Genomic DNA, 26,746 nt, shown 5'->3' with positions numbered 1-26,746 from the left:
TGAATTATTCCCTTAAGGTGTCTTTAATACTGATAACAATTAAGTAAACTTATTCAAATCTCTCACTTCTTTTGCAATCCTGACAGCTGGGACAAGGAGCAGCTTTGCATATTTTTCCTCTGGTATCTGCCAGAGCAAAAGCAAATTAGAACAGCCTGTGCTTTGGGACTAACTGAAATTTCAGTGCACGGCATCAAACTCCACTTTTCTTTTTGCTCTGGCTATTTGCTTAGTGCGGTTAATCCACAGATCTGTTTGCAGGGCTGTAGCCACACAACCAGATCATGCAATGTCCCCTTAATCCCACAGAGTCACGGTCCTGTGACTGCACAGTGTCATTTACAGTTGTGCACTGCAAATGTACATTTGCACCATGCGTTTTCATTTCTATCAGCATCCTCATTTCCATTCCACCTCAGGGAGCATTACCTTGAGTCGCATCTCAGAGTGGGACAGAGAAGTGTGTACACAAAGTGAAGTTCCATCACCACGCACAGCAAACATGCTTGGTTTGAGTAGGTGGGCTCTTTCATTGCAGACATTCCAGAAGAATCAGTTTTATTTTTGCAAAAGTGCAGCAAATGGGACAGGGACAGATTCAGCCCACTATTAAGCTACAACAGAGCAGTAACTTCTCATTGTGGGCATAACCCTGAAGTCAAAGGGACCACTGAGAGAATGAAATATCACTTCTAGTATCCCTTGCTGTGAGGAGTAGCAGAAGATAAGCCTTAGTTTGATTAAGTCCAGCTTTTAGTTTGTTTGTGTATCTAGGCATCCTAGGCAGAGCTCAGAGCTTCACTTTGGTTGTGATTTTTGCTATTTGCATTGATTAGGGGCAGTTCTTCATGTGCTCTCATATATTACCATGAATAGTATCTTCCTTGAATCCTTTAGTATCCGTCAATTTAATAGTTTATGTGGTTGCAAAATTAACTTGTGACATCCCTCTATCTTCCCCTTAGTAACGATGGTCCTTTTGTTTTTTTATTAGGCGGCTATATTTTCTTACATTTATTCTTATATTCTTCTTGAACCTGACAGGCTTGTCTAGGCCTTAAACAGACTTTTGTCATGTTGTTTTGTCTCTTGTTCATATTTCTAAATACTCTTCAGAAAGACAGGTGTCTGTTTAATGTAGATCTGCTTTTCTGATTTAAGTTTCCACTCAAGTTCTCAATATTTTTGGTTTTATCACCTGATGCTTTCTGCTTTGGTTGTTTTGTCTTTTACACTAATTGCAAGAAACTGTCTTGGCAGGCAAAACCTACTCATGTCTCTGTCGATATGCCTGGGGAATGGGCAAGGGCTGGTGGGGAGCATCTGCCCCTACTTCACCTGCTATGCAAAAAGGTTACCAGAATTGGACTTCCAGCACCATTTTTTATGTGTTGGTAGCACTACTTTTGCCAATAATGGTTCTTTCAGCAAAGGATGCAGTCTGACAGTCTGATACATGGGAAATTAGCTCTATATTTTGGGCTGGATTCTTGGTTGATGTAAATGAGTCCCTAGAGACCTCAGCTGATCTATACCAGATGAACACTCACCTGTTCAAGAAATGCCAACAGGGAGTCCAGGGAACAGATCAACTCAAGTAAATGACATCCATCTACACATCCTGAGGGTTTCAAGCCCTTACAGGCATGTGTTCCTGATGGGATTTGTCAGGAGCAGACAGACGGCAACATGGGACTGATCATGAGCAAAAGCCCCAAAAAACACTGTCAAATTTCTGAAGCAGGAATATAGACATGTACTTAAATTGTAGATAACTGTAACAGATAGTTGCACCATTGCCAGAGAGAAATGAAATTATCATTGATGTTGCGATGTAATAGGGAGAGATGAAATTATCATTGATGTTGCAATGTAATAGGGAGAGAGCATATTGTAGTCTGTGTCGTGACCGCTTGCTTTTGGTTTTATTGCAACTCTGGCACTTCGGTCATGCTTGTGTCTGCACAGGACCCTTTCCTTCAGATTGCATTGCCGAAGATTATAGATTCATTTGGTAAATGGTTTGAAAAACACCCTACTGCCATCCCTGGTCCTCTCCCTGTGCTGCTGCCTGCACCTTTTAGCCTGAAATACTTCCACGATGCTGTGCCCAATAAAGAGGCCATTAAATCCATGGCAATTACCTCACTGTAAATAGGTAAATAAGACATCTGGCTTACAGAAGCATAAATGGAGGCTCAGCTAAGTGCTTTCTCACACTCACACAGGAAAGCACATTAGGGCTAACACACCAGGTGTCCCAGTTCCATGCATCTTGCACTAAAATGCAATATTAAATCACAATTCCTTTTGCTTTCAGTGACTGTGGTGAATTCTTGTATTTTGTTCCTCGTGGTATATTTTTTAGGTTTGGGCTGTGGAGCAACAAAATTAACTTTGTTGATTCTGAGTGTTCTGCATATGTAGAAAATATGTCCTAGCCAGAATCCATTACAGTTGTTGGCAGATGGAGAATATCTTTGGATGTATTTTGCTAATTTGTTGAGCTCTGGCTCTGGTCTTGCATCTTCCTGCCTAGCAGTCTGCCAGGACGGGGATTCACATATCTGACCTGAGAGGTAGTCTGCGCTGTGGTTTGCTTCTGATTCAGTGACTGTACTCAAGCATGAGATGAATTTGCTCCATGAGAGGGGATCAGTGATGTATAATAAATCTGCAGCAAATATATATCTGTAGTTGACTGCCTGAATTTGTAGATAGTTTGTGACATCTGTCAGTTAGAGCAAAAAATAATATCTTTAAGGTAATGATAAAAGATCTTTGGGGACAAGGCAGCAACTCAGCTAAGGAAAAAAAAGAAGTTAAAATAAATATATATATAATAATATAAATTTCTTATAGAAGCACATTAAAAGTCCAGTCATTAAAAAGACTGCAGGGAAGGGAAGTGACTGCAACCTCGGTCCTCCCCACAGCCATGCTGCCGCTGCTCTCCCCACTCTGACCAGCGTGTCTCCTCTCTGCACTGGCTGGAAAATGCGCCTTCATATCACAGAACACCACCACATTTTTTTTTTTCCTGTAACCAGTTTCCTACCGGAGTTGATGAGAGTTGTATGACTGCATCTCCCAAGCTGAGCCTACCCTCACAATTTTATTTGGAGGCACCTTGTCAGGAGCTATTTGAAGCTGTAGCTCTTCCTGCTCTTTGATGCTTGAGCATCCATTTAAAATGAAAACACAGGGTTTGATTCATCCCTTCTTACACCAGTGTCATGCAAGATGACTTAAACAGTGTTATGGCACCGCTTTCTTACGTAACCACATAATGAATCATGGCCTTTTGTATTTTAGGATGACTTCTATTTTGTCTTATTTTTCTTTCTATGAATGACCCTGTCTTTCGGATGACCATCATATATGCTACACATGGGTGTTCCAGGTTTCATACCCTATGAATTCGTTGTGTTCTTTAGTTGCATTGAACAAGAGAGAAAAGTATTTTAAGGATCTGTTTGTCAGACATGTCGTCCTAGAGCTATTGCTTTCTCCTTAAAGTGATTGTGATGTGACAGAGGAGGCTCAAAGTGATACAGAGCAGCAGCTGAGTGAAGTTCATTAAAGTGAATGCGTGTATGTAGGTGAAGAGAATTGGCTGTACTGCTTGAATTCTACATGAGCTGAAATATGACCTAAAATACAGCAAATTTTAAAAAAACAGCCTCAGAATATCTAGCCATGTGTTTTCCATGAACCATCATGTCAGAGTTTTAAAAATAATTTAATGATTGTCAGAGAAATGCGTATTTATCCTGTAGAACATTTCAGCCCATGTAATTCTGGGCTTGTTTAGCCTGGACACATTGTCAGAAACAGTAAAATTAAATATGTGCTGCTCGTTGTTTCCTTCTGGCTGATCTCAGGAGCCATGCAACTCAGCTTGTAAAGAATGTCTTCCATCTTGTCTTATTCTGGATTCCTGTGATTTGCCAAACATTTGATTTATTAGTGTCATATGTGACTGGGCTTACAGCTTCTCCCAGGTTGGACAGACCCCTGTCTAAGAGCAGTCCTTTGCCCTGGCCCGGTGTGATAGAGGCCAGTCTGTCCCTTCCTCCTGCAGCCTTTCAACTTGTTTACTGGAAGTTCAGGGCTTTCAGTTTGTAGGATGGGTATTAGGAAGTGTGCTACATGACAGAGTTGTTTATGCTTGCTTTGTTAGCTATTCTAGGATGTCCACTATGTTTGTGTTAATAGAGCTGCTGCACATGGCTTGATTTTACCATTTCTTGTCTGTTGCACTCAGTACAGTGTTAACATGGGTTTAAGGAGCACTTAGATATAACACCCCGTGCAGAATTTTATATATAATTTACCTTAAAAGAGCATTCAGCTAACATTGTCCTCTATATGTAAAATAGATTGTCATATATAAGTTGGGTACCTGCACAGAAAGTAAATGTTGTATGAAGTGTGCACGTTGATTATAACCAAGAGAAGTGAAATGTGATTAAAATCTCAGAGTGATTCAAAAATTGGTTTTGGTGAGTTGGAGAGAAGTGTTTGCATATTTTAATACTGAGCAGTGCAGTGGAGTCCTGCTGCAGCTAATGGGAATGGCTGGGACATTTATAATGAATTACTGGAAAAGAGCATTTTTCCACCTCAGGGAAATAGCACAAACCAAAAGATAGAGGAAATAACCAAAAGCTTCATCTAGTTAAATTTGCATGTCAGTATAAATCATTTTTTACCATGAATGCTCAAGTGCAGACTATACCTTAATATAGTTCATTCTCTTCGGTGACAGGATCTCAGATAGAGCTGCAGCGCATTTTTCTTTCCATTGCAACACCTTGCTGCATAAATGTGTAACATCCTCACAGTGTGGAGGGATGCTCTGACCCTCCCGCAACCCGGCTCATGCTGACAGCCCCGACTGTTCCTGCTGACCTGCAGAAAAGGTGGGAGAGGGGGCAGGCGATGTGTGGGATCAGCGCTGGGACAGAAGCATGCTCTAAGGAGCTCCCCAGGCATTGTAGGACCAACTCAAACTGACAAACGTTTTCTGACACTTTCAACCACAGACACTGCTCTAAATTATGCTGGCAGCTAAGCTCAGCAGATGCAAACACATGTATCTTGGTTCAGTCTTACAGGAGCATTGCAGCACAGAGGTGGATGCTGGCTGGTGCCTGGCATGCAATAAGCTTGGTGGGTCTCCATGCAGCATCCCAGGCTCCTGGCACTCCCTGGCTCGGGCTGTGCTCACAGGCTCAGCCTATTACCAGGGAATCAGACCATGAGCTTGTGGAGTTGGTTGTGAGCTGGACTGTGCCTTGCAGCATAGCTGCAGAGCCTGCTGCTCACAGACTCGTCTCCTATTTGTTAAAGGGACCAGCACCTGTTACTGAGCTCGCTGCAGCTGTGTGTGTGATGGGGAACACTCCTGGGGGTAGGGTCCCAGGGCAGGTGGAGGGGTTTCCTGAAGCAGGTCTTCCTTAATTAGATATGTGCTGGTCTTTCTTAATCATATGTGCTGTTGCTAAATGGTAGGGTAGAGAGGTGGCTACTTTTTGGTTCAGGTGCTTGTCTCTGCTGGGATCAGTGTAATTCCAGATTTCAGGAGACAGACTGCCTGCTGTCTCCAGCAGAGATGCAGGGAGGGCATCACCCTCACATAATAGGAGAATTATTATGAGACTCAGCCAGCTGAGAGTCTTGGAGCTATCATGCTGCCTTTCTGTACAAGTCATACCCTAAAAATCTGAAAGCCACAGAGGTGCTGCTGTGCATCCATCCCTCACTGCAGGTGGTGAGAACTGAGGTTATTCAGCACCTTTTCTGATGAGGCTTTGTAAGCGGAACCCAAGCATGAGAAAGTGATACTTCAGGGCTGGGCACTGCACAGATCTGCAGTGAGATGCCTGTGCACTCGTTTCCTAACAGGGCAGCTGTTAAAAATCAGCAGTGAAATTGCTGTTTGTGCAAGAACGGTTTCAATGTACTATGAGATAAATGACATACAGGTGAAGTAGACAAATGACTAAAAGTGCATCCAGTCTTGTTAGTCATTTGCTAATCAGTGCTAAATGCCTTGGGTTAAAAGAGTGAAAGCTCAGAAATGTGGCTGAAATAGCACTGTAGCTCATAAGCCCATTTTTTTCAGTCCATTATGCTGCTCACTGGGGTCACAGAAAAAGAAATCCAGCATGGAAAACGAACAAACAAACAAAAAAAATCCAATTAAACAAACAAAAAACCCACAAAAAACCCACAAAAGAAACTCAAACAAGCCTTGGCAGAATATGGAGCTGGACCTGAGTTTGGTAGTTTGGCACCTGGATCATACACCACTTCCTTCCAGCATCGCATTTTGGCCCTGTACCAGCAACAAGGAATACCAAGTTCCAGGACTTCCAGGCTACTCACAACTCTTCACTGTCACGTTGCAAAGCATGTTTGGCAAGCGAGAGTTGTAAGCAGATAAGAACTAGAGCAGACGGCGTGAGTTGCAAAGTGCGAGAATAAGAGCATTGCCAGGTTCTTGGCGTGTTCAGCTGGGACTGTGTATTCAGATCGCCAAACAACCAATTACGTTGCTATGATTCAGCATGAGAAATGCGCTGCTTTTCTCCCCTAAGTTTGATGTGGGTGCTACACATTGTGATCGGTGGTGTAGTTACCTGTGGAATAAAATGTGTTCCTGCTCCCTATAGGGCTAGGCTCTTTTGCAGTTTGCTGGGAAAATACGTATGTCAGTATTTATGTGTATTTTTGAGTTGCTGCTTTGTTTTCCTGATAAGCATGAAATATCTTCCAAGATCAGAAGCAAGATAGCTTTCTAAACTTAACACAATTTTTCCAGAATGTGGCTTAATTAAAAGAAAACACCATTATGAAACCTCAGCTTATTTTCTGCACTTGCCTTTCCTTCTAGAAAGCTGTTTGCCTTCCCTTCTTCTGCCCAGAAGGGCTTCCCCTCCCTCTCGTGCTGCAGGTTGAGCTAATGAGCAGCTCTTGTCACAGTGACTCAGCAGCACTTCTGCCTCGTTACACTCGCTCCATAACCTGCCGATGAGATGGCTCACCCCGACGGTGCTCACAGCCTGCTGCTAGCTGTAAATGCCCACGTGAAGATGAACATCTAAACAAGGATGCTGGAACAATCAAAGAGAGTCCCTAAAGTCACCCAAACCAACAGGAGGTGGTCAGTGCTGGAAAACAAACTCAGAACTTGAGTAGAAACTAACCCTGAATTACACCAAAATGTGAGGATTCATCACAGTTATTAAATCCACAGGAAGTGTTTTCCACTAGCACATTGTTCAGCTGGAGAAATTGCAATGGGCTACCAAGGATGCCATTGTTTTTGTGGCTTCAAATATAATTTAGGCAAATTCTGGAAAGATAAATGCTGCAAAATAAAACAATATCGTGTTTGGCTTAGAAATGTCCTGAATCATAGCTCACTAGAGGCTGGGGAAGTGTGCTGGGAAACTATTTGGATAACGTTCTTTTATACTCTCCCATACGCATCTGCAGTTAGCCAACAACAAGCCAATGGCTTGAGAAAGATATGCCCTCACTGGTCAGTCCTGTTGATGTTTTCTTCATGAGTTAGTTTTCAGAGACCATTTGTGCTCTGCTGAGAAATACCCTAAAACAGGGGTGTTGAACTCACTTTCACTGGGGGCTACATCAGCCTCATGGTTGCCTTCAAAGGGCCGAATGCCATTTTAGGACTGTATAAATACATTAGCATGGCTGATGTAGCCCCCAGTGAAAGTGAGTTCAACACCCCTGCGCTAAAATGTTAGTTAACCTTAGATAAGGTTATGCAGGCAAAAAAGTGGTTCCGGTGAGAGTACAGGACTGAGGTGAAAATGGACTGCAGAGAAAGCTGAACCAGGAGATGGAATTGTGACTGTTTCTGCATGTGTGTTCCAATGCCTGTTCTTGTGTGTGCCTGTTGCTGCAGGGCAGGGCTTGAAGCTTCAGCCATTGCAGCAGTGCTAGGACAAACAAAATTTGGCAGTTCCTGTGCTAAAAGTAAGTAAAGGGCAGTTCAGTCCCCCAGAATGACTATCCATCAATCCAGGCTGGCATCATCAATATATCTGTTGTGTGGGGGTATTCAGAGTGACTTTAATAAAAAGATTTTTGTGTCTTTTTATCTTCTTGTAGCCCTGCAGTTGAGACAGTGCTAAGAGGAAGTGAATTCAGTTCTGTTCCTACTTGGCAGCCTCAAGAGAAATGTTTACTGCTTTCTGGCCATTTACATCCTTGCAAACCCACTGAAAGCATCCTTCCCTGGCAGAACTTTTATTGCAAGTGATGAGGTGCAAAAACCGAGAATCCAACTTGACTGTAAAAATTCAAATTGTATTTGTAACATTGTCAGTCAAAAGGCATCTTTTGAAAAGTCTACTAAGCAAAACTGATGGGGAGTCAGTGTGCAAAAAAAGGGGTCGTAATCCCCAAGGTTTTGAGGTTTATGTTTGCTTTTGGGTACTCTAGCACAACTGAAGGGAGGTTTCCAAAGGAAACTCTTACTTTATTTGCAGAGAGCCTGAGTGCCCTCCTCGTGGCATGACTTCTCCCTGCTGAAACCGGACACACCTGGATGAGTCCTAGAAAGCAATATAAACATGGTATGTGATAACAGAAGCTAAGCAGGGACAAAGGGAACAGAAGAGTCGTCAGATGTAGATTATGTCCTTGAAGCCTTGGTTTCAGAAACTAACTTTTCCATATATCAGCTGATTCTTGGAGGTAGGTCTGCGGAGTTCCTGGATGGAATAGCTAAAAAGGGTCTGGGAAAGAGAACAACTCTGTTGAATAAAAATTGTATCAAGAAACTTGCATTTCCATACTGAACTGCTTTCATTGGGCAATCTAGGACTAACAAAGGAATCAAAATTTAGAATGGGTTAGGGACTCTTTGGATAGAATGCTAATATAATAGCTTTTACCAGCAGATTGGATGGCTTAAATAATTGAACAGATAAGACCTTTCATATTTTACGTTCTGTGGATGCTAGAGGTGCTAGCACATTGTTTTTCATTTTTGCAATTTTAACCAAACAGCACTGAATATTGAGCGGTATGGTTCTTCTAAAATTAAATCCACTGGGGAGCTAAGCAAAACAGGCATGATAATTGGTGAAGTACAATTCTGTTTATTTAAAGCCTCAGGAGGTATCTAAAAATCAGAGAACTGGTTTCAGAAGCACAGCACAAGAGGCTGGCTGCTTTGTAAAGCAGCCTTCCCTCCCCTTACTGTGATGACTTTGAATGCACATTAATGAGGGAGTCAATTTAGACCCTCCATCCTCATCCCCAGAGCATTTTAGGGTGGTAGAAATCCTATTACGAGAGAGAAGCATTCTTCTTGAACCTTGAGCATTGGTAGGACCTTGCATTTGGGCTGACTGAAAATGGACAAACCTCAAAGGATTTCTGAGGCTATGTTTCCTTGAACAACTACTCCAGAATCTCGTGTTTTAACAAAACGGGCCTAGCAAACTGAAAAGAATGGGGTGTTCCTTACCCTGCCCAGTACATGTAGCATCCAACTAAACTGAAAGATCTACCCTATTTTTAGAATCAGGTAATCTTGTGGAGCTGGTACACAAATTAGGAGCAGAATTCCATGAATCTGAAGGTTTCAGTTCAGGTTTTAGGCAAAAGTTTGCATCAATTGTGATTCCGTTCTCATTATTTCACACCAGTGTGCTCTGATCTAGAGGAGCATCTGCTGCCAGCTGAGCCATATTGACAGTGACAGAAGGCACAATAAGCTCAGAGTAAATAAGTGAATGATCTGAAACCGAACAAAAAGTCAAAGAAATTCTAATAAGTGGAATAGATGGAGTTCAAAGTGCAGATCTGTTCCCTTCACCTGATGAACTTAGAGTTTAATGGGTTTAATATTGCAAACCCTTTCTCCTGTAAGGAGAGCAAGCAGTTTCTTGACCATCTGCCAGAGGAAAAATTAATTTATCTGAATAGGATGATCAGGATCTGGGCAAGACAGCCATTGATTTGCAATATGAAATTTCTGTGTGATCAAAAAATGAACAGAGCATTTAGGAGGCCGATAAAACTTAATGACTAAAATACATCCCTGCTTGCATGGAGACAGGTCCCAAGGACTGGAACAGTCCTTAGGAATAGGGAGAGCAGCAGAGCTCAGACCTGGATAACCCAAGTGTTTGTTCAGTGTCATGGGCAAGACCTGAGCCCTCAGCTTGGAGTCTTCTCTGGAGCTGGATGCGTGGGGCTTTGTTTTGAGCTGTGTAGCAGCTGGACTAATGCTTTCCTCTGAAATATTAATAGTTCAGCAAGTGCAAAACCAGGTGTTGTGTTGTTCACAAATAATCCCTCTCTTCAAGTGTCGTATACTTTTGGACATTTGCTTTTAGGACTTCAAATTTTCTGGCAGACCCATATGAAAATCTCTAGTTCTCCAGGTGTGGGGGAATGTTAGCAATGGGCTCTTTCTGCAGTGCAGTCACGACACCAGGAGCATTGTGAGAAGGTTCGCCATACTTCAGTACAGCATCCTTCCTTCTGACACCTTTCTGCGAAAGGCAGTGTGTGCCTGGTGTCACGGATGAGCAAGGATGACTGAGTTTGTGTTACCACCATTGGGCGTCGTGAAACTGGAGCCAACTTCACTCACTTATTTTTGAAAATCTTGACTTTAATTTATGCTTTAGCTGCCTCTGTGTGAAACAGAGATTCAGAGTGTATTCTAGACAGGGAGACTGGGAGCTTGCTCCATGGGCAGTAGAGTTCGGCACAGATATCCTTAGAGGTTTTCTTGGGGAAATTATTGCAGCTGTGACAGCAAAGACCTGAAAGAGCTTTATGCAAGTTGATGATTTCTACCGCATTAGTTAATTGTTTCCCAAATTTGCATTTCTAATCAGCGAGATGCCGAAAAACACCTGTACTCTCTAAGTGTTGCACTAACAGTTTCTATTTTCTTTAATTATGCTTGTATGAACAATACCAGAATGGCAAGCATTTATTATAAAGAACTTGTAGCTTTTGCAACTAAACTGTAAGTAATATTTTTCTTTACAAATTTATGTCCAACAGCAGTGGCACGTGGAGGGTATAGAAATCACCATAAAGCCATCCCGGTGTTTTAACTTCATAGCATGGATTTAATTTCAAATCATGATTTATTTGCTCTTACTGACTCATTCAACCCTTCCTCAACCCTTTCTACTGGCGGAGATATTAGTCTGTTGCTCACATTGGTGTATAAGATTTAGAAGGAGGCAATCATACCCCTAAGGCTAATTGCATTATCTCTGAAAGGCTGGGTGTGAATAATGCTTTGCTACGACTAGTCAGAAGTGGAGCATTCTGCTTGACAAGTTACATGGATGCAGGCCAGCAGTCACCTGACAATACTCATACCTCCCTGAAAGCTTCTTCCAGTCCATCACTTAGAAGAAGCTACCATGCCTGTTCAGTAGATGAGGCAGCTGATCTTATGATCAGACTGTATTCATTAACTGGGATATTAAGAGTGAAGAATTGTTTTTCTGCTTAGAAAACACAATTTTTTTCTGATTTACAGTCGTCCATGCCCACATCCAGAACCCATCAACCTCACTCCAAGGCTATAAACTTGCCTGACAGGTCCCACCAAGGGTTTGTTTTTTAATGGTCAAGTAATAATGATAAGGGGTTGCAGTTGAAATAGTGATGGTCAGACAGGCAGGAGTCTCTGTAGCCCTTTTCTAATAGCAGCAGCTCTGGGAAGGTCCCTGATTAGAGCAGTGTCCTTAGTCACTGCTTCAGAGCATGCGGCGGATGCAGAAGGGTTACACTGGGATGTGCAAATAGCAAAGTGGAACCATCAAAGGCAGCATGTAGAACAGCACATCTCGAACAGTCCTGATATCCACCTCTCCAAGTACTTATTTTGCACACCTTGCTTTCTCTCCTAACAAGTCCCGTCAGCATTTATTGCTGTTCGTGTCCCTCTTTCACTTATGAAGTGTTTTATCAGTGCACAGTATAGCGTGACACCACATATTATAGCAAGCACAATACAAAGAGCATTGTACTGAGTGGTGGTTCAGCTTGAAAGAGCTCATTTCATTTCTCAGTTTGGGTGCTGCGTACCTGCTCTCAAGCATGAGTGAACTGCCCCTTGTGAAGTGTTTGGCTGCTCTGACAGAGCCCTCACCCTGAACCCTGATTTCAAGTGGGATGCTGCCCAGAATGCTGCATCGTCTGATGTTGAAGAGGCTGCAGCTACATGGTATGGATGTGAGCCAGTCTACTCTAATTAATGCCTGTTCCTAGAGAGGCATTGCTGCAGAAGAGGGTGAGGTGGGCTATAACCAAAACTCATGGCCACACATAGCAGTGAAAGGTCCATACTGATGCCTGGTGAACTGAACTTTTCTCACAGGGGCTCCCAATGGAGGAGACTTCAGTATCTTTAGCTTCTTCTCCAAACTGATGAAATAGCTGTATACACATTTACATTATGTATAATGTGCAAAGAGCTCAGAAATTGTCTTGCATCAAAATCTGATGTCTCAACAGCTCAGGCATTATTAAAAAAGGAAGTGGGGAAAGATCTGAGATAAAATTGGGAGCTAAATGCTGCTGCTGCTGCTAGGCAATCTTCTCTGAGCTGAGCCAAAGGAAGCCCCAAATGTCCAGGGTCCAAGTCTGTTCTCATGCACTTGAGCCCACATAGGTCTTGTAGGAGAGAGAGAAACTGGTTAAAAATAGCTGAACTTTTCCTGTTCGGTTTGGTTGCATCCTGGGGAAAGGATAAGAGCAGTAGTAATACTTTCATGTCTCCTGCTTTTTAAATCTCTGAACATGAATCACTGAGACCACAGTATGCAGAAGGATGAAATGCTAGTGCTTGGCCAAGCTATGGCCCATCAGTGTCAAAGCCATTGTTAACTCCAACGAGGTCAGGGTTTCATGCTGATATTTTCATTTGCAAGGCTGTGTTTGTAAGCTTTTGGAAGGAGATTAGGCATGCCCTTCTCCACCAGCTCCTTTCCTCTATCCCTTGATCTCCTTTTCTTCTGTCTTTCTGTCTCTCTGAGCATGTCACACAGGCTAGGGGCGCAACCACTCAAAAATCCTGTTACTTTGACCTTTTTCCTGGATGGTATTATGATCCTTTTGTTCTTAGCAAGCTCCTGGTATCCCAGTTTAGCAAACTCCTTGACATGCAAATCTGTGTTCAGTTCAAAGTACAGTCATCTAAGCCTAGGTAAGAAAAAAAAAAAAAAAAAGAAAGAAAATACCTCTTTAGGGCCCAGTAATTGATGAACAGTAGAGCTGTTATCGCCATAGGGTGGAGCAAGAAACTTTTCTCAAGGTCTTGGCTCTTGCGTAGTGATTTTCACCCCCTGCCTGTGCGCATTACAGCAGATGGAAGCAAACTAAGGATCTCAGTCCAGCCCTCTGCTCGTATCTGTGAACCTGCGCAGTCCAGACTGGTTGAGATCAGGCATGTAGGGATGAGGGAGGATTGGCGACCCACATCCAGTGCTCCTCTCTGTCAGTGCGAAGAAGTTGGGTATTAGCTGAAAACCTAATTTTGTGCCTTATTTAAATTGTTCTTGCTTGGTTTGGATATTAAAGCTTCTTTAATACTTCAACTGAATCTGAAACTGCCTGTTTTTAAGGCCCTGCAGTTGTTAGAGCTGTTGGCTCGCTCTGGTGTATCGGATGCTGCAGCGGATACAACCAGGAGTCTGTAGTGCAGCCATCGTGTTGCAGTTTCTCATGGGAGGAAAGGTCAGAGAAGTCTCGTTGAAATATTGAGTTTGTGCAGAGGCCAAAAGTGCAGTAAATTGGTGTTCTTGGCTAAGTTGCCTACTGTACAACAGTATTTAATAAGCAATCTACATCCAGCAAGCTGATATATTTGGAAGTTGTTCACTCCTTTGGCTGTGTGGCATGCCAGAACTCTACTTATCTGTATTGTTACTTGTAAAGGTGGCAAAAAATTAGGGTTAGGGCAATGTCTGTTACCAAAGACTGGAGGAACGTGTTAATAATATTTTGCTATTACTTCAAAGGCTACATGCCAGTCATAAGCAAAGATTTGTTGTAAGACCGGTGAGGATTTTAATCATAAAAGCATTCCTGAGTTAATTTGTGTGCTTTATCTTTCTAGCTCTGGCCATGATCATACAAGCAGAGAGCTGATAGGACAGAATTGACCTGCAGCATTTCTGTTTCCAGGACTAGAAACTGGGAAAGCATGTATTTGTGTGTGTGCATGTGCATATTTTAAATGCTTAGCTTTTCCTTTAAACACAGCAGATGAAGCGAAGTAGTGTAGTTCTTTGTTAAAGACATTCTCATTAATTTTCATCCCCCACGAATAGCTTATTGCATTATACTGAAAAATCTCATCTGAGAAATCCTTTCATAATGCAATATGTTGCAGAATAAAAAATGAAAACATTTACCCCATGTATATTTTATCTTTCAGGGATTTAGACAATACTATCACTCAGTTTGCTGTAGCAGGTGTTTCTGTGCTAAACCAGGTGCACTAATGTAATTTATCAAGATGTACAAACACAGTTTGTTTAGTGCTGGCTTTAGGCGCTGGAGGGCACGTGTCTGCTCTAAAAATTGTTCAACTGAAATTTGGTATCTTCATCTGCCTTCTCCAGCATCTTTGCTGCTATGCTCAACTTGTGCCCCATTTGGAAAACGCTCGCAAGTTTAGAGGCTCAGCAGAGTGTCTGGATGTTGGGTAAATGCAACTATTGAAGCAGTAGGTTCCATTTAAACCTTGTGGTTGCCTATCAAAGACATATTATACCTTCAGTACTTGACACTTCACTTCTACGCTATTGCTCTTTTCCCTTTAGACCCAAGCACATAAGTGTTCTGGCAACAGAGTGACCCTCAGCTACCACAGGGCATCATGGCAACATGGTGGTGGTGCCTGGCATCTGAGTCGCCCTGGGGGCAGTAGCAAATGTCATGATGAGCTAGTGGCCAGGCATCCCCCTGACCAGGTGATGTGTCCAAGCCACCAGTAGGCAGCAGAGTTCCTGCTGAAATGCAGGCTGCGGATGACCAAGGTGCAGAATTCAGAAGGCTTCCCATCAAGTGGGGTAGGTTTTTATCCTTCCTGACTAGTACAAGCTAGGATAAGGAATGTATTTGCTTAAAGAGCAGCAATGCATATTCCCAAAGCACTTGCATTCTGAAAGGTTGGTGCAGGCACTGAGTTTCCAAGACACCATTGTGTTTCCTCGTTCCCATAGCACAGTACTTCTGCTATGTGCATGAGTTCAGTAGACTGGTAAACATGGCTCTCCCAGTTGTCACTGTGGGACTGTCAGGGTAATCTTTCCCACCCCAGGGGGCTGCTGGACCTCAAGGCAAGAGCCCAGGCAGCCTCCTTTACTGTGAACTTTCAGACACACCAGAATTCCCATTCTTACCCTCAGTGCTCTTCTGGGTTGGGCATCAGTAATTCTCCACACAGCTTTTATCCAGGTAAGAGACTAAAAAAATCCATCTGCTGCTCATTACTGTCATTGACCAGTCAGCAGCACAAATGTATCTGTCTGCTGACGGTACCCTTCCCTGAGATGATAAAAGACAATCTAATTCAAGGTAGGGCAGGGTTTATTAACAGAAATCATTACTGATGAAAAGGAAAAGATTAGTTGAGAGAGAATTCTAACCTGCATAGCCTCATCTTATCTTTTGGTCTCTTTTGCCTTGTTATTTTCTGCTCCAAGAGTAAAAACTTTAATATAAGCCCTACATTTTTGCATGCATGCATATTCAGGGTTGTAAATGAAAGGAGAGTGACAGTTTTGCATTTAGTAACTTCACGCCCACACACCTCTTTTCTTTCTGATGCTGACACTTCAGCCTTTGAAACAGCTCCCAGGAGCAGTCCTCGGCTGCAGACAAGTGAGATCTAAAGAGACAACCTGGATCTGCTACTGTTTGCACATGGCACCTGGAAAGGGCTTTGAAGAAGGGCACTTTTCTGGATAAGCAGCTCAGAAATTGTTTCTCATTAACTCGGGAGAAAGCCTAAAGCCAGTTTAAAGAAGACACTAAGTGGGTGAAGTTGTCTAAGGTCTTGTTAAAAGCGAGGAGAGGTGAGCATTAAAGGTGAGCTGGGCTTTCCTCCTGCCCACTGGACAGGCCACTGGCTTCGGTGGGACTTCAGGCAGATTTTTGGATCACAGGGGCTCCTGCTGGCTTTTGTCTACCAGTTCCCATGGGCGTGAGGTGGATTTGTGGGTACACATTGCCCTGCATCAGCCAGGGTCCTCAGCATCTGTGCAGAAAGCCGGTGGCTGTTGGTTACACCCAAACCCCTGCTCTGTTCTCATCCTCACCTTGCAGGGGGGAGCCAAGGGTGAGTCACCGCATCCCAAGCACTGACTGTTTCCTCTGCCAGGATGGTGTCAGAGGCTGTGCTTGATTTTCCCTAAATGCAGTGCCTCCCTTTTCTTCTCTTACTGCATCTTTTTTTATGAACAGCTTGTTAGTTTTGACTATAACTGACTTCTCTCTTCCTTTCTTCCTTTCACTTCTCCTCTTTTCACATCCACTTTTCTCAATATTTATTACATTTTCCTTTTTTTTTTTTGCCTCCTCAATAATTTATTACATCCCTCACTTTGGCAGTAGAGAGGGCAGATTTCCTTCCCACCACCCCATCCCTTCTGTTCCCAGAATCATTGCAGGACTGGTTCAGAGTTTGCTGGAGCCAATTGCAAGTATGTGACTATAAAAATAACAAAATACATTTCACATTTTGGAACAAAATGAGTGGTTTGAAAACCTGTTTCTTCTCCTACTTGCTTCAGAGGACACCCTGGTTTGGAAGGGCTTTTCTTTTCCAAACACTGCTCAAAATAGGCATTTAGTACAAAGAAGGTAATTTTCCATTTAGAGTGGGAGTGGTAGGCATACATATTCAACTCAAATCGTATATATTTTGGGTAGTTTAAAATTACCATAGCTACCCTTTTTTCCCTGAAAATAAGACAGGGTCTTATATTAATTTTTGTTCCAAAACTTATTACTTTTTTACATGTGTACTTGCCTGGACACTATTTAAATTGGCTTTTATTAAGAATTGTAACTAGGGCTTTTTTTTTTGGAGTAGGGCTTCTATTTCGAGCATCCTCAAAAATCCTGAAAAACCATGCTAGGTCTTATTTTTGGAGTAGGTCTTATTTTTGAGAAAACAGGGTAGGAAGCCTGTGTGGTGTAAGCCCTAATGATCCTTAACTGTTCAAAGCAGAGTATGCAGTTTCATGAGCTGGGTTTAAATTAGCCTCAGAGTGTGTTTGCCTCTGGGAAATAAGAGTCCATTTCTCCCAGGTAAAAGGCTGTGCTTGAATTGCCTTTGCAAAACCTTTGGATGAGCTGCTTAGGAATGTGATCATCTCTGTGAAAAAGAAGCTGTAGCATTTAAGCACCTTCGTTTTTATTTGAAAGTCAGCTTGTCAAAAAAAATGGTGAAAAGGGGAAAAAAATGTGCTGCTTGCTAGCAAAGGTACCTGAGTTTTCAAAGACTGAAAGTCTGACAGGGGCCTGGGCATTATTAGATTTGTTATTTTCTTCAAGGGGCCAAAAAAAGCACAGAAGAATTCACTGATAAAAATAAGGCTGGAAACTGAACAGAGAATTACCAAAGGGTAAAACCAGTTTGAGAGAGGGGAGAGAGAGAAAGAATTAATAATGCAGCAGAAATAGAGAAAGAAAGCAAGCAGAATAATATAAAATATGATATAGGGCAAGTATATTACAGATCAGACAGCCATCCGTCACATCTGAGATTGGATTATTCTTAACTGAGTGTACCATGACATTTTTTTCACGTAGAAAATTACTTAAAGAAAAAGAATTGTTTAGACATAATTAATTAGTGGAGGGGAAAGTATATGTACTAGAATTTGAACCCTTTGACACGTGGAGTCACGCACGGGTGAGCCAGGTGAATGCAGGCATTAGTAATGTCTGTCTTCTTTCCTCATGGGTTTAAAACATGAAATATTTTCCCTTGGAGAAACAAATTTTCTCTAGAATGTGTGTATCTTCTCCCTGTCCACATCTGTATGTTTTTCCCTCTAGTCTGCAATGCAATTTTGCATAGGAAATTTCAAACCATTTTTTTATACCAAGCTGTGGCAACAACACCATTGCATAGTTTTCTCCCACCAAAGATACTTGCAAATCCTGTATCTGACTTTTCAGTAATGGATTCATTTGTTTACCTGAAAATTAGGTTTTTATTTTGAATGAGAGGCTTCTCCTTTTCAACCAGGTTTTCAATTTAGACGCAGAATTACTGAAAAGCAACAGTCCTTCCAATGGCTTGATTTTTTTTTTCCTACCAAGTTAAACAAAGTTGTTTCTTAAAGTTTCCAAACTCACTTTGGCTGTAGAAGTAATGGTGGGGACCCTAGGGGTGGTTTTATGTGGGGAAAAGCACACTTTTCAGATTTTCTTCAACTTGAAGATAATTTGAAGGTACATGTGGAAATTTTCCAGAAATTTTTACATGGAACTTGACACCAAAGAGAAAAGTATGAGGACGAGTGGAAAACGAATTTAAGATTGTCAAAGTGGTGTGAAATATGAGAGTAGAGGGTTAGCACAGAGACTGTTTCCTCCAACCTAAATTAGGTACACAATCAAACCTTCCCTTTGGTGCAGCAGGCGAACTTGATGGCAAGGATCCATTTATAACTGTTTTACAAAGGGTTAGTCCATGACAGCTGAAGATGAGAACTTTTTCACTAATTTTGGTCAAAAAAAAAAACCAAACCACCCCAACTTCTGTGTTTTAAAACCTTCAGGAAAATCTCTCTTATTATTATCAGGCAGGAAGGGGCAACTGCAGAGCCAGGTGCTGTGATGCTGCTGTCAGCTTGTGGTGCCCCACACTGCCCAAGATCTGGTTCTCCTTGGCTAAATCTTGCAGCAAAGGCAGGCACTGTGTCTCCAAGTCTGCAGCCTGATTTCCAGAGCTCTGTATAGCCAGACACTCTGGTCTCATCAAGGGGAAGAGATGATGTAAGTAGGCAAAAGTGGACAAGTCCCAGAGGTTGTCTACATGGGTTGTGTTGGACACGTAGGTTGTCCCCAGCACATCCTTACCACCTCTGCGTATGCTGCAGTGTTGGTACCAGCAAGGCAAACCCCTCTGCAGGTCTGTATTGCTGCCAGCATCCATGATATCTGTCTGGTCCTTCGTGCAATCACAGAAATGATGATCTAGCAGCTTGTAGAAGTAATGCCACTTTCAGAATCCAAAGAGCTACTGTCTGACCTATGGTCTGACCTGTTGAGTTGTAGAAGTCTAGCCTATACATCAAGGAAGACAAAGATGCAGCTAGTTTCAGTAGAAATTTTAAAGTGTTTTTTGTTCTTTCAGTTTTTATGAGACTTAAAATAATTTCATCTACCTACTAGAATTACTTTTAAATAACAACTGATGAATTTACCTGAATCCGTGCTTTTTGTACCCAGAGATGGATTTTCTGAGTCATCATTGCACAGGGTCTGAGTTGTCCAAGCTCTGCCCTTATCTCCTTTTCAGGAAATGGTGTGGAACCTGCAACATCTTATCAGAGACTTAATTTTGTGTAAGCAGCGGTTGCTTTTGCACCTTCTCAAAGTGGGGTCCAAGTACCAGGGTTAAGCAAAAACATTGCTTTAGCATTTCCTTAGCTGGATGTGAGTGTTCAGAGAAACCCAGAATTCGCTACAATCCTATATTCATTCTTGTTACATTAACAGTGTGTATTTTGGCGGCGGTTAAATCAGCTCAGCACTAGCTAAAGAAGGTGGTAATTTAATAATGGCGATTTGCTCATTTAAACAAGGCAACGTATTTTTTTCTCTGTAAATTCTATCTCATTCTTGTTTGTTGAGGTTTGTGTTCTGCTGTTCAATAGGCCCATTTGCTCCACAGTAGTGATTGCTTTGGAGCTGGATTCCCATTCTCATACAAACTTTAACCCATGGTTTACATTTTTTATAACCACTCCCAGGAAGGAACAAATTACATTTCAGTTGCAGGGAAGCACATAAGGAGGTGGTTGTTGGTTAAACCAGAACAACGAACATCTTCAAGGCTTGGGCGCTCCTGCAGTGGTGGTGTTGACTCAGGCCTATTCAAGGTCTCATTTGCCATGAGAACTTATTTGCACCTACTAGTTACCGTACCCACCTATTTGAGGCGGAAGAATGAAATGCAGATGGAGGAAGGTCTTATATTATGACCAGAGAACCTGAGGATAACCAGAGCTTCTCACTGATTTAATCTCTCTATGCTTAAATATGGTGTCACAGGAAGGGTGCCATTAGCAGGGTCTACCAAGGTTTTACTGTAGGAAGAAGGGTTATTTCATCTGTGTCACGTGCAGTGTGTAAGCAAGGTATTTGTAGGTCCTGGTTAGGATGACCCTCCTGAGAGGCAAAGAGCAGCTGAAGTCTGTCCCATGGGCACGTTGCTCTCTGGCTCCCAGGGAGCAGGGGGAGCAGCAGACAGGGCCAACTTCCCTCATTTTTCCAGAATTTCACAGAAAGGAATTTTAAATGCCGATGGCTGATTCATTGTGCTTGAGCTCAGGAAGCTACCTGGATAGCAGCGCTTCTCCTCCAATCTCATCTCAGCCGTTCTACAAAATAAATTACTGTCAGTCTGTGGCACGTCTGTACTTAGTGCATTCAGACCTCTGAATATTGATAAAACACAACTGATCTTACGGTATAATAAATGAACAGTTAATGCAAGACAAGAACAAAATTGTCTTTCTGAATCTCAGTTCTGATCAAATGAACTTAGTCCTAACTATCCAGAGAGTAAATTAAGCATTGAATTTGGTATGGCTTTGTGCTGGGCCTGGGAAAGCTGAACAGTTTGCATAGGGAAAACAAAGAAAGGAAGATATCAGCTCTGTTTTGCAGCATGGGACAGGATGCATGGAGGGGAGAAGGCCAAGGGGATGCTGCAGTTGGTGATGGATGGGGCACAGTGGGGCATCTCAAGGGTTCTGAATTCCCCTCATGTTATGTTTTTGCAGAACAACTTTGGAGACAGTGTGGTCCACTTAACACTGAATCATTCTTTATTAAAAACAACATATGGTTATTGGGCATTTCATCTTCTGTCTCGCTGCTTCTGAATATGTCATTGTGGTTACAGTAACCAGTTGTGCACTTTTCTGAACCATTACCTGGTAAAAGCATTTTCTTTTTATGTCAAGATGTGATAAGAGCCAAGTTACAACCTCTCTGAAAGTGTTTTCCTGTAGAAAACAGTTTCCTGCATATCAGGCAATACCCTCACTCTTCCAGGTTGGTCTCTGTTTAAGTGATTTTGTGAATCTGCCCTTTTTTTTCCCCCTATGATAATCAGAAGTGGCACCATTTCTGTACATTGAGCCTCTGGACACATCTTCAACCTTCTGGTGATGTACTGTGGGTGGGACTAAGAAAGGGCATACCTAGGACAGAGCTCATCTAGGAAACCACTGTATGATTTAAGATTTTGCTTTTTCTTACCAAGATTGATTTTTGCAATGAGAAAGTTAATCAAGCCCTGGAGGTCTTCTTTACAATTGAATTACAGTAGTTATTGCAAATTTCCAGTTTACTATAAAAAGAACTACTCCGCTCTTAATTGGGAAATGTGCTCTAAGTGCATAAGGGGCAACATTTCAAACTTGCTGGGATCTGAATAGCATCAGTAGAAATCATTAGATAAAACAGATGTTTTCCATCTGACAGTCAATCCAAGGATAGCGGTTAGACCCTTTAATGGAACTTAATGAGACACTTATCAGTCCATTTCCTACTGCTCCTGGCTTTTACTTACAGCATCATCCCGTCAGTGTGCAGCACCATGCAGGCACAGCTGTGAAGGTCACTGAACCTCTCTGAATATGTTTGCCATCCCCACTTCACACTCCTCTTGGGGTGGAAATGCTGAAAGCAGAGTTGGGGTTCGTCCCACACCGGCATAGAGGATGTAGAGGTAGATGGCAAAGCCAGGAAGCAGCACTGGGAGCAAAACTCCTGTGGGAGCTGCCAGGGTGAAGGGTACCAGGTTATTTGGGTTGGGGGGGTTCACTGAAATACAATACTGGCAATACCATGGCTGAAAATAAGTCAGCAGAAGGGGATTTCTCGGGTTCTACACAGGTATAATTGCATGTTAACTAGAAAGGCAGTGAAACAAAAAGGAAAATTTTGTGCAGACTATTGGCAAAGATGCCTGGTCCTGCGTTCATCCTAGCTTTGCGGTCACTGAAAACACTGATACTTTGCATTTTTGGTCATAAAAGTAAAAGGTTTTTTTGGTTGGTTGGGGTTGTTTTTGTTGTGGTTTTTTTTTCCTACTTTACTGCCAAGCACTAAAGCAGACAGAATCTGGTGGTTTGACAGTTCACTGTTAGCCAGGAAGGAATGGCTGAGAGTAATCACCTTTCACTTTAAAGTATAGCGTTCCCACTAAGCTCTTGTTGCTGCTGGTTTTATATTCTTATTAATCATGGGTATTATGAATTTAGGAAGGTACTTGGGCAACCACAATCAGGGATCCTCTGGATGAGGTGCTGTATAAAAACATGTATAAAACAGGGCTATTCATCTATAGGAATAATCAACAACTTCAGGAAAACAGGGTTCAGGATAGAAAGCCTGGCGGAAAGATAACAGGATCCAGAAGAAAAGCTGGAAGTTTTGATTTCTAAAATTCTCGAGGGAAGATTATTAAAAAATTGTATTATGACTAAAAATATTGCAACATGACAATTTCAGTTTTCATGTTGTATGGTAGCCTAAGTGATGCATTTTAAGAATATCAGGAGATTATTTTTGTGATTTCTGATATTTTGTTTTGTGAAAAGATACAAGGTATTTATTTTTTTCCTGTTGATTTGAAATAAGAACAGATTTTGTAGTCCTAGTGTTTCCCATGGGACTGAATTTGTTTATATTGCCTGTAATGATACCGTATCGTTTGATAGAGATACTGCAAAAATAAATGAATGGCTGTTTGAGGAGCACTTGGGCTTCAGAGAAGCCTGTGAAGAGGTTTGCAGTTCTCCTCGCAGCTGAGGCTTCGTGCGCTGTGCCCCAGCTGGGGTGGCACAGGAGGCGGAAAGCCACATGCTGAATAGGTGCAGTATATTGGGTAACATTGGTCAGAGCAGAACTTGAATAATGTTGGTCAGTGTTTTTATGTGGGGTGTATGACAAAAGAATTGGACAAATTAAGTTTCCCAAGATCTATATTTGATACTGTGCTCAATATCAAGTATCTTTGGTCATCTTCAGTAGACAGACTAGATTTGTTGAGCAATAATAATACTGTGGTTTTTCTCATAACAATCACTATAGATAAAGATTTGTAATTACATAACAGTCATAAGATTGAAAGATCATAACTTGCTCTTAAAAAGGTAATTCATGAGTTAGTGCCCAGTGGAAGCCTATATGGAAGACTAGGAAGGTACTAGAATGAGACACTGTCCTGCACATTGAAGTACTTTGCTTTATAAATTTAACGAAGATAATCTAGCTTATTTAAAAAGGAATTGATTAAATTACTGAGATAGATAGAAATATGTATTTTCTACAACTGCTCTATTGATTTCATGTTCAGCCCATTAGTGCTGATGGGGGGGAGTATGAACTCTTACGATCTGCATAAGAAGTTGTCCTAGGTACTTCAGACTAATAGACCTTGAAAAGATCTGGCCATGTGTGCACATGCCTGAAAATTCAGAATGGATTAAAAAGTCCTTATTTTTTGAACAGCCATAATACATTCAAAAAGAAATTATTGAAATTCATTGTAAATTCTTGCTTCTGATCAGTAGTCATAGAGTTGTTTTAGCCTTCCTTGTTCTTATTCGGTCTAGAAAGGGGTAATATTTAGCTAAGTTTGTAGCTAATTTTGTGAAAGTGATCATCACCAGAAAACCTGGAAAAGGCAAGGGAGATCTCACCTGTAACTCCTAGGAGGAAGCCAGTTAGCAATAAAAGAAATCAAACCACAAATAGAAATTCTTTAGTTTTGAAAGCTGACATTTGGAAAAAGCAGTGTCATTTGTCCCCAATACATCTTTCTGATGATGACAAAGAAATGAAAGAGACAATTCTTCCTTTTATTTTTCAAATATAATAATACAATATAAATAGGTCATGCCGTTTAGTATGAAACAGGCCATGGTTTAAAAAAATGGGACCTTCTGATTTGTGTATTTCTTGTCGGTTTTATCACTCAACACCCACGTTACCTAATTATATACACCTCAAATCAAAACTTAAGAATAGCTTACTTATTAAAATCTGTCGTTGCTGTTAGAAAACATGTCACTGCTGCACACATTTTGTTTCTGGCTTACATTGTCACCACCATTGCCACCTTAATAACCTGCTTGCCCCCATGTACCTGTTATTTTTTAAGGCGGGTGGAAACAGCGAGAGCTCAGCAGGTTTCTGCTGGGGGAAGAGGCAACTCTTTGGTTGGGATCTCTCTGTGTCACCTTTGCAGAGTGTTTAGCAAAACTAAACCAGGAGGACCCAAAGCATATGTTACCAATCTGTATCTGCATAAGTTTCCCAAATGCTCTGATCTCCTTTCTTTTGAGGGATTAATTACCTCTTAGCTCATTTTTCAAAGGCATTTTTTTACTGATGCTATTTTTCATCTTCCCCTTGTTCTTATGCATACTCTTCCATACTAGTCATGGAGAAATATTGGGACGGAAAACTTTTATCTCTTCCAATATTGAATTTTGCTTCATGATGTTATTGCTATGTCTGCAACAACTCAATTTCCTCCTTCTCTGTATATACCTTTATTGCTGAGTTATTACCCAGGTAAATTTTCTCTCTTGTCACTCTGCCATTTGACACAAGGTGATTAATTTAATAACAGAGGCTATTTTTTAGAAGCTCTCTGAAAAGGTGGTGGACAAAGGTGTCTCCCATGTGCAGTGCAGAGTAGCTGTATTTTAAGGGCTTTATTTTAACTACATTTCGTTCCTTGGCAGTTGTGCTGAGCCTTGGATACAATTCCCCAAGTTGGGATATATTGCCCAAGATGGAAGAGACAGCAATGTAGAAGCAAATAAGCTATTCATTAAGGCTGAGTAAATACAGGGGGAAAAATGTGAATATTCACTTGATTTAAAAAATAAATTAGCTTTAGCTGTGTTCTCATCCCCTTTGGCATTTATTTTCCAGAAATCTGCATCCCATCAGATTATACTAGTGTAAACGTTCTCAGAAAGCTCATTTTTAGCTAGTACACTGAATTATTTGTATGACCCCCAGGGACTGGTTCCTTGTAATTACACAAATAAAGTACTTGACTTACTTGTAGCTATGTGCTGTAACTTGTGCAGTATGCAGTTGTTGATGCCCATTAACGGTGTTTTACTGATAAATAGTGGTCACCAACAGATCCTCCCACCAATTGCCCCTCTAACACTGCCGTGGACTCATTTTGGCAGGGGATGGAGAAGCTTTATAGTGCACAGAGCCTAATTAATTTTTAAAACCACGGCAGCACCTTGCTGCTGGTGTAACCCAGCCTTCTTCTGATGCCAAACAGGTGCTGGTGCCTGCAGTTTGCCCTTGCCAAGGGGTTAGTAGTGTACTGCCAACCTCAGGGTGAAAAAAGCTTTGTCAGGCAAAAATACCCCAAAAAGTTCACAGTTCTTAGCCTCTGCAATTGGACGGTGTAGGTGGGGCTCAACACGGTGTTGTTGCAGGAAACTCTCACTCCAGAAAGTATTAATAAAGTTAGAGATGAAGCAGTCTGAAGATGCTCCTGCCTCCCTTGGTGTGTACCTTTTCTAAACCAGAGGATAATGCAGCTGCTTCAGTTGTAAATGTCTGATACAGAGGTAAACTTAAATGTAATGTAAATGTAAATACAGAGGGAGTCTCCTCTTTGCTGGGAAGAGTGTTGCTATTCTGCACATGAGAGGCTTAGACCCTCATTAGCAGCTACTCCTGTGCCTTTTGACTTTGTGGCCATACCCTTTGCGTGAACTTGAGACTGGATGCTCTTCCTCTAGTCCTAGCTAAATCTTGAATGCATCTTCTGGGTGTGAAAAGGTTTACAGAGAAAGACGAAAGACAGATTTATCAACGTAGCAGGCCATAGTAAAGACATCACAAGGACTGGGGCTATTTCAGGACTTTTTATGGGTATAAAAACCAATAAATCAAGGGACCCCAGTTATCTCAGCTTCAATGTGCAGGAGAGCTTGGTGGAGTCAGGGGAGACAGAAACTTCTGTACTAAAACCAGTGATGGTGCAAGAACTGTTCTGGGGTTTTAATCCTTGCTGGGAGAGAAATTCCTCACTAGCCTTGGGCAAAACATGTAAGAACTTGGTTTCCATTTCCTTCTTTGTAAAATCGCTCATGTGGGAATATCATCCAAGTGCTGGGAGGTGTTGCTGACAGACAAGTCCTGTTTCCGAGTGCAAGGAGGGAACACAGGGAGCCAAGCCAGGTGATAAACCAGGAGAGGTACATTCTTAAATCACTGCAACACATCCACAAGTTTACCTCGAGTGCTAAAGTTCTACTGAAACTAAAATGCACTTCAGTTCTAAATATTTTTTTTTTTTTTAAAGTTTTTGAGCATTACATTTTTGTCTGTGACCCCTTCTTTCCTTCTGCCTCTAATGAATATTTTTCATCGTTATCTTCTTTATTCTTTGATCTGAAGTTTCTTAGGGCAG

The 26,746-nt window shown here is 41.8% G+C and overlaps 1 protein-coding gene across 5 annotated transcripts in view; it reads left to right on the top strand.

Annotated features, from left to right (window-relative positions):
• FGF13 (fibroblast growth factor 13) overlaps window positions 1-26,746 on the top strand; it is a 239,802-nt gene that overhangs the window by 188,171 nt on the left and 24,885 nt on the right. The gene's annotated exons all lie outside the window — the stretch shown is intronic.

The sequence above is a fragment of the Patagioenas fasciata genome, chromosome 11, assembly GCF_037038585.1.
Source record: "Patagioenas fasciata isolate bPatFas1 chromosome 11, bPatFas1.hap1, whole genome shotgun sequence".
Taxonomy (NCBI): Eukaryota; Metazoa; Chordata; class Aves; order Columbiformes; family Columbidae; genus Patagioenas; species Patagioenas fasciata.
This window is presented reverse-complemented; position numbering and strand designations above follow the sequence as displayed.